At 26.7% G+C, this 15926-nt stretch overlaps 1 long non-coding RNA gene across 2 annotated transcripts in view; it reads left to right on the forward strand.

Annotated features, from left to right (window-relative positions):
• LOC107444121 (uncharacterized) overlaps positions 1 to 15926 on the forward strand; it is a 245138-nt gene that overhangs the window by 75071 nt on the left and 154141 nt on the right. The window contains exon 2 of one of the 2 annotated variants that reach the window (XR_011638397.1): positions 2730 to 2832. The exons of the other annotated variant lie outside the window; for it this stretch is intronic. This is a non-coding gene — a long non-coding RNA (uncharacterized lncRNA). The remainder of the gene's footprint in view (positions 1 to 2729; positions 2833 to 15926) is intronic. 2 annotated transcript variants of the gene reach the window in all.

Genomic DNA, 15926 nt, shown 5'->3' on the forward strand with positions numbered 1-15926 from the left:
GCTGGAATTTGAACCCGGTATATATATATATATATATATATATATAAGAAATACATATTTCTAGAATTACAAGAATGAAAATCTCATTTATTTCCAAATTTTGGAGTTTCTTAAACTATAAATTTTTCGTTAAATTTTGTTATAACCTTAATACTTTGACAAGTTAAACAATATTATTTTACTTCTTAAAATTGATTACACGATATTTTGTTTCCACCTAAAGGGATGTACTAATCAATTCAACACTTTAGTAAGATTGCAGAAAATTTTCCTCGCTCAAAGTTAAACCAATTTTTCTGAAAGTTTATTAAAAAAGAAAAAAAAAAATCTAACTTTTTAATGCAAACTAAGATAAGTCTTGACTGTGTATCTAAACACTTTTAGCAATACTTATAATCCAATATTGATACTACCAGCTGTTTGCAATTTCTAACACTAACTCAAAATGTCTGAGTGATGATGGGAAGACGGAGAAGAGACATATATTATACTAAAAATGGCCGTTTTCTTTCGAATACGACTCGCTCTCATCATCTTTTCCGACAGAAGACAATATATCTTATGCTATAGTAGAGGTGCACTCAACGTCTAGAAATTTTGCTGTTGAATTTGAGGGAGTCCTAAAATACGGATCATAGTGTCTTCTTAGTAATGGCATTGGGGGTAAATTCAGGCTACGTAATAGTCTCTCGGGAGCAACATTAGATAGTGGTTTGAACGTCACCAGTTTTCGGTCATAACATGGATTTATTTCCGTATTTTTCTCCTTTGGTAGCAATGTTTTTATTAATTTTTAAGCAACAACTATTCTATCCATTACTTGTGTCTGTATTTTAGAGTTCTTGTAATTTAATGTTAGCTCTTCATTGAAAATAATCTTTAAGGGAATGTTTCATGGATAAAATACGCTTGAAATAAATGTCAACATTAAAATATGTGTCGAGAAAACAAATTTTATATTTAAATGCAGGTGGGAATATATTTTAAGCTTGCCAACCCATTAAAGTGTTTTCTTTTAGGAAACTTTTTTTAATCAAATAAAGGGAGTGACTTTCCTTCTCAGCACTTATTTTGCACTTTAACATATAATTAATATAAATTTCTTTACAATTATCCTAGTTTATTCTATTACGATTTTTTAAACTAAAGGTGGTAGCTAGCTCTTTATCATATCCGTCGTTGAACGCCGACCCAATTTTGGGTTTACGACTACTAATGTTCAACTCTGTAGCCTTGTAATTTTGAGCCAATCGAGAAAAGAAGGAAATTCCTGGATCGATCAGGACACTCACTCTGAGGTATTGATTTGTTATGGGAACATGGAGGACTTTGCGACTCGTCAGATTTAGCGTGCATCAGTTACCATTTACTATACAGGGAGTCTTCGGCCGGTGGGGATCGAACCCACAAACTTTTGGACGTGGGCCGAGCGCCCTACCAACCAGGATATCCCCGCCACATGCTTTTAATATTATTTGGTGCATTATTAATATATTTTGGCTGATATAAATATTCCTCTTCTCCTTTTTGCGCGTACTAAGAATGAAAGATTTGAATCACCAGTTCTTAATACTTTTGAAACATATTCCAAGAGCATCAGCGCTTAAATGCTTAAAAAAATTCCAGAGATGTGATATCTATGCATCAATTATTTATTTCTTAAATTATTTCCCCAGTAACGAATTTCACTCTTTTTTATTCAAGTAGTTTACTTGTCTCAGCAAAATGTTTCATTTAAGTGCCGTTGAATGGGTTTAGTCTTATTAGTTTAGTAAGTGCAAAAACAGAACTGAATTTCTAAGAACTAATGTGCAATATGAAATATGTTAAAATGTTATTTGCTTTTAATTTCATTCATAAATATAATCATATACCTTATATCACTTATCCAGCCCATAAATTTAATTATAAAAAGAAAATATTGTTATTCATAATTTTAATAATTTTTTTCCAAATATTTGACGTTCAACGTTCCTTTTTTTTTCAATTTTAATGAAAGCAAATTAATTTATTTTAAAGTATTTATTATGTTTGTCTAAAATTACATAAATTATCGATTAACAACAATACGTATCTTTCACAAATACGTATTTTTAGTTAATTTAACACAAGCTCATCAGTCAAAAATTTATCACTCAAACTTAGAATTCAGCAATTTATATTATATGTTTATGGATAAAATATATATATGTCTTCAAATATATATTATAAAACATATCTCAAGAAAATGCTTTTTTCAAAAACAACATCCAACTTATCTGCCAGTTTCTTTAAAAACACTACTTTGATTAATGACCAAATTCTATTTTTACTTTTCCAACTGGACTCGTGAAAAATGTCTATCATCAAATAATCATTTTCATTTATTTTATTTCGTCAGATACTATATATAAAATTTTGTTGCGTTAATTTATATCAATGAGAAAAAAATTATTCAGTACTGTAATAATATTATAATTTAAAGCCTGACTAAATATGAAACGAAAATTATTTGTAGTTCATCAAACAAAACATGAGTTTTTGTCTGTAAATTATTACGCTCATTAAACTTAGCATATCCAGTCCTACATGATTTATTAATTCTTACTATTTTATTCATTTTTGTGATAATGTTCTAGGACATGATTAAAATATAATGATATGTACCTATATTTCTGAATTAAAAAATTGAAAAAGAACATTAAGTTTCCTAAAAAAATTTTTTATTACATTTTGCTCATTCTTTTCAGTGAACTCAAAGACTCTTGAGAGCAATACTCCTCCATAAGCCAAATTTCTGGATAACCAAGAAGCTTACACCAAATGCAAAAGAACTTTTGCATCGAATATGAGGTAACTACAATAATCTCTGCAATGATCTTTTTGATGTTCCACATGAGCTTTAGAAAATCCTGAAAACGTCACAGAGAGTAAAAATGCTCACAAACTCGTCTTTTTTTCTTTCTTTCTTTCGTTTTTTTCTTTCTTTTTTTTTCATAAGAGGGAATGTTTATCACTCCAAGTAAGAGAGAATTCACGTGTATGATGTGAAAAATTCTAGATCAAATTACGGTAAAAAGCATCGGTACTCAGGATATCGGCATCCATTTTTACCGCAAAATTTTACGAAAAACAAATCTGATATTTTGTATTTTTCGTAATAATATTTACATTAAAATTACTTAATCACTGTAATTAAATAAATGTTACTGCAAAAATTACGGTATAGAATTTTGCAGTAAATTGTATTTAACTTTAAATGGATGTTGCACTCATGATACCAGTATTTTTTGCCGATACTTTTAGCAGGTACCAGAAATTTGATCCTTTTTTTTTTTTTTTTTTTTTTTTAAATTTATCTGAATGAGTTTTGTTCTTATACTGTAAAAAATTTCAGAAACTAATTTTAACTCGACAGAAATGTTTCCGGTTCAGAGAACTTCATTTAATAGCATGTTTCCGATCAATCCGGAAACATTTCTTTCGTTTTCAAAAGTATGAAACTGAATCGCTTTTAAGCCGTTTCAGTTTCCGAAATACTCAAAAACGTTTGTAAAGCTTACATGCGCCGTTTTAGCCTCATATTTTCAGAAATGTTTAGATATATTTTTTCTTTTTTCTTTCTTTTTCAGTGCAGACGTATTACGGTATTTTGAGTGAAAAAGGACGCTAAAAATTATTGCAACTACTCAAGTTTCACCAATCTATTTCTGGAAAATATTTACAAAAGTCTTACAACAATCTTAAAGTCCAATAGTTAACAATTTACAGTTATTATTTATACTATCAATTTCTCCGACAATAAATCGTATTTGTATTATTTTGTTCAAATTTTTAGCAGATCTCTTAGCTTTACATTTTCGACGTAAATATAGTTTGGCCTTGCATTCGTGTAAGTCGAGACTCAAAGACAAAATCAATAAAGCAACAAATCCTAATTTGGAAAGAAAGATGAAAGCTAATCTTCTTAAAATTATAAACTTTTAGTGCATTTTTTAGCGACATTTCGTGATGTTCGTTGTTGCGTGGTTCAAACAATTGATGTTTGAAACGAAAGGGTCCAGAAAAAAGTTCCTTTGATTCAGTGAAATTATTTAAATTGGAACGCTTTGCTCGATAAATCTGTTACAAAATATCATTAACTACTGGTTTTCTATTTATCTTGCCTTGTTACAAAATTCCTTTCTTTTGTTCTTTTAATTTATCAATGAGTTTAAATCTTATATTTTCCAAAAAAATGTTTTGTGCGAATTTTAAGCTTAATTTGGTCAATATTCAAAATTTAAAAGACATTTTATATAATTTCAATTAATTTAGTATCCACTAAATAAATTGAAATTACGTTAATTTTAAATTAAAAATGATAACTATTAATTTCACTCAAATGGTGAAAAAATTTGTTCTGTAAATAATTATAGAATTCTTATTGAAAAATAAAGTAATGAAGTAGTAAGGCTTAAGTTACTTTGCCTTTTTAATTAAAATATATTTAAACTACATTTTACCAAACTACATTTAAACTACATGCTACCAAGTTTACTCACTTTGTAGTTATGCGTTTTTCTATGAAATTTATCTTACATTAAATAGCATTTTTTTAAAGAGAAAAAAAAATGCTACTTTATTTAAGATATAAAAAAGAGTTAACAATGACACGAACTCCAATAAATACGTAAATATAAAGTTTATTTTTATTGATAGGAATTTATAGAATGTTTTAAATTTTTGGGCAACTAATAACACAATCGGGAAAATTAAAACAATACAGTTAATATCGCTGTAGCCGCAGTAATATAGGATTTTTAAAATGTTAAATCGCAGAAAGAAGTTTAAAGTAATGTACACCGAGGAAAAAAAGTAAAGACAAAACTACCAGAATATGGTAAAATTTGATAATTTTATCATGATACGTTAGAGCATGGCATGAAAACGACTTATTCAATCAATCTAACTTTACAGTTTCTATTTTTAACTAAATGTACTTTAATATAAACTATAGTTTTGAATACTGGAATTTTCTATAAACCATATGAACGGAAAAATTATCAAATGACTGGTTCAAACATCGTATATTTTAGTTTCATTGACAAAAACTATGTTATTATTTTTTTAACAGGAATGTTCTTCCCATTTAGTACGGTAATTTTTTCAGAAATTTTTTTCTCCGTGTATAATTGTTTTTCTCTACATAGTGTGAAAACAAAAGTGCTTTTGCTAGTCGCTGTATTGATAAATACTTAATAAATTTATAGCATTTTATGCCTTATATGTGACATTTTACATATTACTGCTCTGTATTAATAGGGTTTATGTGTCTCTCTGCAAATTAGTATGATTTACTTATATTTCAAATGCAACTATTCAGTAACAGAGATGATGGTTTTGAACAATTTAATTTTAGTCGTTAAAAATGTTATTATAAGTTTTTCTAAATTCATTATTTTTAATCAAAAAAAAAAAATATTGCTGTCAAATATTACTGAAATATAGTTTAGATTGATAGATATGTGGTGTATTTATCTGAACACAACACTCACTGTAGTCACTGTCTTCGCATTGGAGTAGCACTACTAAAGATTCACTCCGATTGGTTAGGTGAAGCCGCCCATCTTACACTTGTATCATACTAATGTCAGTTTAAAAGATAGTCATTGGTTAGATTTCCTGTTCTGCTAAATCTTCATCTGGATATTTTTTAGACGTGCTGAAGAAAATTGTTTAAATGTAGTTTTTGGCAAAAACATTTTTGTAATTCTAAATTAAATTAAATGTAGTTTTATTTTGTTACAATTATTGAAAATTACAAATCTTTTAAATTTAGATTTTATAAATTGCACTTTTGTGGGTTCTTTTAAGTATTTAGAAAAAATGGAGATAATGTTATTTATTTTTACTCATGTTTATAAAAAAAGTCAAAGAAACTAAGTGGCCGTAAAAATTATTGTTACTTAAAATTAATCAGCTAATACAAAGTAATTATTTATTTTTTATTGTTTCTATTATGTGGGTTCTTTTAAGTATAATTAGTAATTGATGTTTTTTTTTTCGAAGCTGAAATTGTTATAATGATATTTATGGCTTTAGAAGATTCAAATATAAGTCGGAAAAAAAAATTTAAAAGATTTTATTAAATTTACAGGTAGAAAATTGTTTATTTGTAAGAACCAATTAAAGTTTGTTTAAATAGCATAATGTATACACTGTTTTAATAAAAATCTGATGTATTTAAAATATTTACTTACAAAAACGAGTTTCGCCCATACTTTCGCTATAGTTCTGAAATAAGCACTTACTTAAATCTTCTAATTTAAATCTGAAACTTTTAAAGTTATAATGTAAGTATTCTAAAATATATTTTATATAAATGAATTAAATTCAATTTTTTTTATAAGCAAAAACTACTTAGAATACACAGAATTCCCTTAAAAAAATAAAAAAAATTCATTTAATTCTCAAACATATACTGTAATAAGCTATCTGATGTTTTGTGTTTTAGTGCTGATTTCCGATTATTCACGTTACATTTTTTTATTAATTAATAATTATTGTAGTAAATAAATATTTTCTACATTTATTTTTTTTTTGAACAAGAACAGATATTTAGAAACTGGAATTTTGAGACTATCTAGTTGTTGTCAGTTTATTAATCTAATATTGATTATTTCTGTTTTATTATTATATACATTGAGTTTTTATGCAAAAAGTGAGAGTACATTTATTTCTTACACAAATAGTTTAGTAAACTAACTGATATATTGGATATTTGTGATTTATGTATATTATTCAAATTGATAATTTTATTTATAGATTTATCCACACTAATTTCTTATACAAAAATAAAGATTACATTTGTTTTTCACTCAAATAATGTATAAAACTAAATGAATTTTTAACTGTTCTCACTAATCCACGGAGAATGCTTATAATTTCTTGTTCGTTAAAAATCATCTTTTTTTTTTAAAAAATACCTCTTCCAAAATTAACTAAATTCACGAATTTGAAAAAATGTAGTCAGTTTTAGATACTTTTTTCTATCTATTACTAATTATTTTTAATTTTATTACTATATGCTTAGATTGTTTTAACATAATTAGTGTATAATTATTTCTTAAACAAATAATTTACTGAACTTACTGATATATTGAGTATTTGCGATTTATGTAAATTTATTCTTATTAAAAATTTTATTTACTCTGATTTTTTTATACAAAAAGAAAAATTACATTTATTTTTTACTAAATAATCTGCAAAACTAACTGAATTTTAAAGTGGTTATAATAATCCATATGTTTTTTGTTGTGTTCTACTCGTTTAAAATATTCTTTTAAAATTTCCATCTCTAAAATAAATTAAATTCATTAATTAAAAAATTCTAGGGTGCAATCGAGGTTTATTATGCATAACATATATATTTTGTAATATTATTATTTTACATTATTAATATTCGATGTTCTGTATTGTTTAATAATAACAAACACATGTCTTGGGGACTTGTAAATGTGCAATTTATTCATTCAGAACAAACTGTGTATGCATTTCCAGTAAATAATTCGGTAGTCAATCGAACTGAAAAAAAAATGACACTTAGTAAATAAATGACATTAAATGCCTTATCCACAATCTGTTTATTTTTAATTTTTCTCAATGAATTATAACATATTTTCCAATTTTGGCAAAAGGTTAAATTATCATATTAGCACTTTTTTCTCAAAATTTAAAATTATAGGGTGGGCTTGCCTGCAGTAAACACCTATGTAAAATTTTACTGGCATTATAAGATCACAGTCTTTTTTGCACCGCGTATTTATCTAATATACAAAATACATACTAGGTGCAAAATATAAAAATGTTTCAAGCATTTCTAATTATCGTGGAAAATTTTTCGCTTTTTTAAATAACAACATACATTACAGAAATTGTACATTAATTACAGGAGAGCAAATTCAAAAAATTTGTATAATTAACTAATAGTAAACTTATTGCATTTTTTTTCTTCAAGTAAATAAACAATATCCTTCTACGCCGAACGATTAGATAATATCACAAAGTCGATTCCATATTACACATCATTGTTCGTATATGGCCCAAACTGTATCAACTTTTTTTTTTATAAAATCCTTTTTTTTTTTCTTCAATTAAGTCTTGGAATGATATTTTTATATTAAATAAAATAATAAAAAAAAACGGGAACAATAAATTCAACACCACAGTAAGATCAACAACAACAACATAATTCTTTGACAACGTGAAATAAAACGTACTTAAATTACACATGCATCGCAGGAAAAAAAAACAAATGAAAAACTGAGCAGTATTAGTTTAATTACATGAATAAAAACACTTCGTAGACACAATTTTGTGTCTTTAACCGAAGTTTCAACAACTGATAATACTAGTTCAGTTTCATTCAAAACTCAAAAGACAAGATTTTGTACGAATCCTGTGCAGAAAGCTGCGCATAACGCACCTTATCGATGATGTATGAACGACTGTCGATTAAAACACTGAAATTATTCTATACATAGAAATCACTAGTATGAACTTTAAAACATCATATATAATATCCTTCAATGTAATTCGTTTAATGTAATGGCAGGAAACTGACGTATACTCTAAAGTGTATTAACAATGCAGATTATGAATCATATCTGAAGATTCCCATCAAAATACTTCCTTTCAAAAAGAAATGAACCACAAGTCTTTCCTTTGGTGTAAAAAGTAGGCATGTTTAGATCAGGGCAAGTCCGGCTCATCCGGCTAAGAACTGTTTTCTCACTGGACGACACGTCAATCGGAGGGTAAGAGTGTAAATTGAAATGATAAAGGTAATTGAAAAAGAGCGTATGACAAATTCATGCAAGATAAATCTTCAAATAAAATAAAATTTTGTTAAATTTGAATATTAAAACTGTAAAAATTTTGATCACATGTGAGATCTGGACTCTCAGGAAACAAAAAAAGAAATTTAAAAAAAAGAACAATATTTGAAAGAAATCTTTTGCACCCAATTTAAATTAATGTTTTACTAAATTATCAGGGAATAAGCATAAATTGTTATCAGATTAATTAAGCAGTTTTCAAGTGCAAGTAGGAGTTTAATAAAATTTCCCTCGCATTTTAAAAATTTTAGAACTTTTTTCTTGCAAAATTTTTTAATAAATTTACTGTCATTAAAAAAATTAATGCTGCAAAGTCTTACAAATTTCCCTTTTAAAAATGAAAAGTGTAATTTTCGAAATGAGGAGTTTTACAGTTTTATGTTTTTACAGGAATAATTATCTTTTATAAGCAAATGTAAATTTAATAAAAAATTATACATGAACTTTGGCCATTAACAAATAATATTGACTAACAAGCAATATATTTGAAATAAAAATGTAATTAAAATGCTTTTTAATATAGCTAAAAGTGTGGAAGTTGTCTGAACTTTTTCTGAAACGGATAAGAAGCATGATTAAAGAGCGATTTTAACAGTTTTCATCTGTGCATTTTCCTTTTTCAGTCAAGATAATATTGATAAAAAAGCAAGCAACTTACAAATTAAATAAAACAAGTTACAGAATCAATTACCGTTATTTTTTTAAACAATGCATTTTACACTGAGAAAAAAAAAGTATGGTCAGAACTACCTGAATATAGTAAAATTTATCGTGTTTCTGGCTCTATAAGAAGCTCGATAATTTTCAATGAAACGTTTTTGTGAAATTAGCAATAAAATATGGTTTTGCATTATGTAAAAGAATTCGGTATTTTTTGTCACGAAACCTTAGAGTATGGCGTAAAAACCATTTATTCGGTTAAATTTATTTGACAGTTTTTTTTACTTTTTACTAAATGTTAGGTAATAAGAACTGTAGTTTTGAAAACCAAAATTTCCGATAAACCGTTACCATACGAGCAGAAAAATTGCAAAATGAATATTTTAAATACCTTATATTTTGGTTTTAGTAACTAAAATTATCGTTTATTTTAACAGAAACGTCATTATCATACATTTTTTTTTCTCCGTGTATATTTGATTGTTTTTCTTGCACAATTTCAGTCGTTGCTTCTTTTAGTGAGCGTAAATTATCCTGGCTCAAATTAAAGCCAATAACTTACGGCTTAAATCAAATTTCTTTGTTTTGTAGGTAAACTTTCTCAACTTTTAGTCAAAAAAAAAAAAGAAGAAAAAAACATTTCCCATAATTGATATCTTTAAAACAATTGTCATTCATGCGCAATCCAAATGGAGGGATTTTTTGTTAAGCGTGTCTAGATTTACTCACGTTGCTTTTAATGGGAGTCCACTGCTGACTTAAAAAGGAAATTCTTTGCATGCGAGAAAGCAATTTTCGTAGGGTGTATTTTCATGTTTCTTATCAAAGCAGGTGATATTTGAAATGATAAGATCGAATGATCTTTCAGATGTGATTGATGAAATTTTGTGATCTTGGTTTGACGATACAAGTTGCGATCAGAATCTATAAGCAGACAGTTGGAAACGCCAGTTTTGTTCAATGATCACCAAAATAAAGCTTCTTTTTTTCGGGAAAGTTGCGCTTGAAAAATATCATTTTCATAAGAACGCGTTGTAAGTTAAATTCTTTAAATTCTGTATTTCTGAATTTCTAAACGTCTCGAAATATTTTTTTTTTTTTTTGAAATAAGAATAACGCGTTTATGAAACATAATCATAAATAGGAATTATATTGTGCACAACTTTTGTTGTTCTTTGAATTTTATTCACGGAGAAAAAAATTGTGGTAAAATTAACCTACTTTATGGCAATAACATTTCTGGCAATAAAAAAATTACAGTCCTGGCAATAAAACCAGAAAATTTGGTATTTATAAACCATTTATATTGTAATATTTTCGTTTATATGGCAATGATTTACCGGAAATTCTGGTTTTTAATTTAACAAAATAAACGTTTTTTTTAAGAAATCATGATAAATTACCACATTTTGTTACGATTACAAAATTTTATCACCTATTACAACACTATATTTTATGGTTAATTTAATCAAAAATCATTAACTGAGCATTTTGGTTCTCCCATTGAGCCAGAAACACGGTAAATTAAACCATATTCTGGTAATTTTGACCATACTTTCTTCTCAGTGTAGTTTATGCGAAGAATTATATAACGTGAATAGAAGAGGAAGGTGGATGTTGTAAATTATTGTATTAGCTTAAGTTCATTATGAAGTGTGATTTTGAAAGATGGGAATATTATATGTAGAAAATTGCTTTTATAGTGAAGATAGTTGGTGCTTTTAAAGTGATAATAAGTTAGAGATCAAATTGATAATCTACATCTTCATTTTAATTATTATTATTTTATTGTAGTTTTTATTTCCTCAAAACAAAGTAATTTCCGAATTTTATTTATTTATTTTCGAATTTATAGGGAAGGTTTTTTGGAATATGATGCTTGTTTACTAAATAAATACAAAAATTGCTACTAATACTTACTGCTACTTTACTAAATACATACTTTTAAAAAAGATAAATTTAGAATTTGATCTATATAATCGCATTGCTATTGCACTTTAAAAAAAAAATATTATGAATTTCTTTCTAAATTGCTCAACAAACTAAATTGCCATGTAAAATATAGTTTTCCACACTAATCAATATAACTATATTCAGAACTACAAAAAGAATTTTTAACTATTTAACAAATATACTTTGCAACAAATTATTAATAATGTTTTATGCAGAAATGTATATTTTATTCCTAAATGGTTTTATACCACAGTTTTAAATTATTATAATATTATATATTGTTTATTATTGCGTATGCTAATGACAAATAAGTCATCATAGAAAATCCGATAAATTTTTTTCTATGTAAATGCTTTCTTGCAATATTAAAGAAATAGGAGCTTTACATTTTTTACAAATAATTATAATTTTGAAAAGTATTTTTATTAAAAAATATATTTATATTTTTTTACTACAACATGCGATTATAAATTCAGTATTTATTTTCTCCTCATTTATTGTACACTTTTTGCAGCTGTAGCAATATCGATTGTAAATGGACTGTTGCTTAAAGTAATAAATACTTTCCCCCCTTTTTTGTAGTAAGAGAAAGTAAAGGAAAGTTAATGATGTAATTATAAAATTTAAAGAAACATAAAATAAAAAATTAAATAAATCTAAATGTTAAGATATTTTATCATAATTAAGTATTGTTTCATAATTACATTATATTACAATCATTTCGATTATTAAATTTAGCTCAATGGAGATCTTTAACAGGTCACGTGGTTTTAGCCCAACCATTTGACATAATTAATGATTCAAAGACGTGTCATGAATTTCATAAGCTTACAGCTAAATTGTTCACGCACTGTTTAGCTGAAATTGATTACTGTTTATTGAATTCGAACTTATCTGGATTCTCAAAATTAATTCTTATTTTTATTTCTTCTTCTTTTAGGATTTATAACGGAGATAAATTGGTTATTGATGAATGATGGTACACAGAAATAGCTTAACTAGTCTCTCAGTTGTAATTTATAATTACAGTTTAACAATGAATAATATTTATCTGGTCTGCCAATACCGTAATTTTAAAAAATCTTCAAATAGCAAAATAAATATTGGAAACGAATTTCAAAATTCAATTTTTAAAACTTACATTACAAGGCTTTGGAATATTTTCTGTTACAGTTGAACAAGGACTATTTTTAAATTATTATTGCTTCAAGTTTTAAATAACGAGAAATATTTAATTACAAAACCTTTACAAATATACATATATATATATATATATTTATTAAAAACGTAATGCATTATTCATTCTTTAAAGCCTACATTTATTTTAAGTTAAGTATTTACTATATTTTAAATTATAGTTTGATAGGATATAGTAATTATATTATTTGTCCTACAATTTAAAGCAATAAGAAAGACTCTCTGATAAATGGAATAAAACTAAGAACCAATTAAAAAAATTATTTTCTTAAGATTTTCGTTAATTTGCTACTTTTGTTACTAGCATAAATGAAGTTCATTTATTATTTTTCCTTATGACACTTGTAGATATAAAATCCTGTTCTGACGTTTTCAAATTTTTAAGCTTTTTTAACCTGATAAATTCATGCATTTTAAAAAATTTAAAGATTTTAATTATAACTGAATGGAATTATAAATGATTACAGTTAAGCAAATTATTTCTGGGCTAAATAACATTGATTCGGAAAAACATCTGCAAAAGATTTTTTTTAATCTAATAATAGAAATAAAATTTATTAACGAATTTATAAGATACTAATACGAAATAATAAGGAAATAAAAAATTATAGTAGTGGAATATTTTAAAAAAGACCTTGGTGAGTGTGAAAAAAATTTTTTTTCTCTTTTTTAAACTTTGTTTGTTGAAACACGATAATTATAAGAGTATCCAGCAAAATTATAGAGCAAAGAGAAAATTTCTCTCAGGAGAAGAAAAAATCTTCGAATTATATACGAGAGAAAAATTATCAACGCTTTCATGCGCTTGGACGGCCTAAACCTGATCTACCAGAGTTAGACTCTGTTGATTATTTCTCGATTTTTGTATGTTGCTCCGCCTGATGCCAGAAACGAGTAAAATTGTGAACTTTGAAAGTCCTTGTCTTAATCAAAAGTAAAGGGTATAAATCCATCTGACGTCATTCAAAAAGCGAGACATTAGCGGCTCAGAGACAAGGACGCCGCGACGCCGCGTCTTCAAGAGGGAACGGATGGTTGGAACTGGGATGTTGGCAGAATTCCAGGGAGCTTCCATCATCCAGTTAAGGTTCATGTCAGACACTGGCGCAGTTTAAACTCCCATCATTTTCTCGCCCCCTTCCAGCTTCATCCCCCCTTACCAGCTTTCCATAAAGGAATCGTTGAAGGTTTTCCAACCCGATCGAATCTCGCCGTTGGGAGACCATTTTTCTTGAAGCAAGCAACATTGTCAGAGCCTTGTCGCGTCCTTATGAAGCGCTTTCTCAGATTTTTCAATTCAATTTTCCTTCAGAAGGGAAACAAAAAATGATAAAAAATATATCTATGGATCGAGAAAGGGGAAGAAAAAGCGAAACGATCATCTTCAGGATTGCTTTCGATTGGGAGCATTAAGAAAACGTCAACGACCAATTAGATGGTACTTAACATTCTCAAAGATCGAGACTGAAAGAGCGAAAAGCTTAATTTTTCATTTCCGGAACTACCGCATTTGTAACAGTTGTTGGATTTGGTCAGTGAGGAACATTTGTTAGACACTTTACTTCTCATTAATAAGGAAATTACTTTCTATTTTAAACATTTGAGTAAATTGATTAACTAATTCACTACAATGATTCCACTATTAGACTAGCTATTATTCAATTGCTTAATATAGGGATCACTTGGTGGTCACAGTGTGCAATTAGTTTATCTTTACATTATTAATTACAATAAAGTTATAAAATTGTATTATATTAAGAAGATTTGAATAATAATTATTGATATTTTAATTTTATACCAAAAAAGGGAAACGATTTAAAAACGTATTTGTAGTTCCCCCAAAAAAGAGAAAAAATAGGCAATGATTCTCAAAATTAATTTCGTTTGGAAGCACTTAATTGTCAAAAAACATTTAGCTGGTGACTGATTAGAATTGGACCATCCAAACGATCTATTTCCAAAATTAAAACTTTAACGATTGTTGTATTTGTTTATGCCTTACTTCTTATTATTAAAAACTTGCTTCATTTATAACTTAATTGAATGTAATGACATCACAATTTTCATGATTTTTCTTTTTAATTCTGGGAAATTAATTTTTGTCGTTATTTTGTCGATTTTATATTTACCGTACTAATCAGATCAGAATTTATATCGATAATTCAGGTCGATAAGATGTTACATACCCTCTAGTTTGCGAAGGTTTCGCTAAATACCAACTAGTTCGTAAATGATAAATTCCATCAAACTTCTTTTTAAATAATTTAGAGGGTAAACTTTATTTAAGATTCGGCATGAGAAGGATATTTTTTTTCTGTAGTAACAGTGTATAGTATAGTGTATCATGAGCACTTTTAAGGTTTCTGAATTTGGTCAATAGAAATGTAAGACATTTGATAGGTTCTTTACATTTCAATTACGTTCTCCTTTAAAAATTTAAGAGGGAGAAAAAAAAAGGACTCCAAGGGCTAAAATTAAATTTAATTAAAACATTCATTATTCGTCCACTGATTTTGTCACTGTAGTAGATTGTAATTACTTTTCAAAATCCAAATTACACTAATATTATTCAAAAACAGACATATATATTTTAAATGTTTCAGTAGTTTGCATAATAGTTACTAAAATGAAAGCCTTTCCATTAAAATCCAAATTTTGGAACAAATTTAAAATAAAATCTTAAAAAAATCTGCGCTAAAAAAATTTAAATCATTATTATTTTTTTAAAAAAAATAATGAATGCCTTAACATATGAAAAATAATGTGCATGGGTATGTGAAAGCGCAAATCAAGTTCTTAATCTTGCTTGGTATTCTAATTATTACAACAATTTTTATGTAAATTAAGTTAATTCTTTAAACACTTTAACGTAAATAATTTATTTTCAGGTTTAATTATCAAACTAAATAAAAATATATTATTCCTGATCATTGATGTAAGTATCAACAGTTTTGGGTAAAGTAGCATTATTTGTTTTATTATAAAAAGGTTTACGAAAAAATTGTTACTCGCTTACAAATATATTTTTAAGAAAAAAAAAAAAAAAAAAAAAAAAAGGACTGCAACCTAAAAATTTGCATGAATTTGTCAAATGCACTCAACAATTTTACGTAACAATAAAAATAACAATATAATCAACAATATTTATAAAACAAACAAAACATTTCAGGAAAAGGCATAAAAATGACTCTGCTCAGCAAGTACAACAATCAGTACAGAGTACACACATATAAATACCCCTGAGACAGTTATTAAAGC

This window comes from Parasteatoda tepidariorum, chromosome X2 (genome assembly GCF_043381705.1).
Source record: "Parasteatoda tepidariorum isolate YZ-2023 chromosome X2, CAS_Ptep_4.0, whole genome shotgun sequence".
Classification (NCBI taxonomy): Eukaryota; Metazoa; Arthropoda; class Arachnida; order Araneae; family Theridiidae; genus Parasteatoda; species Parasteatoda tepidariorum.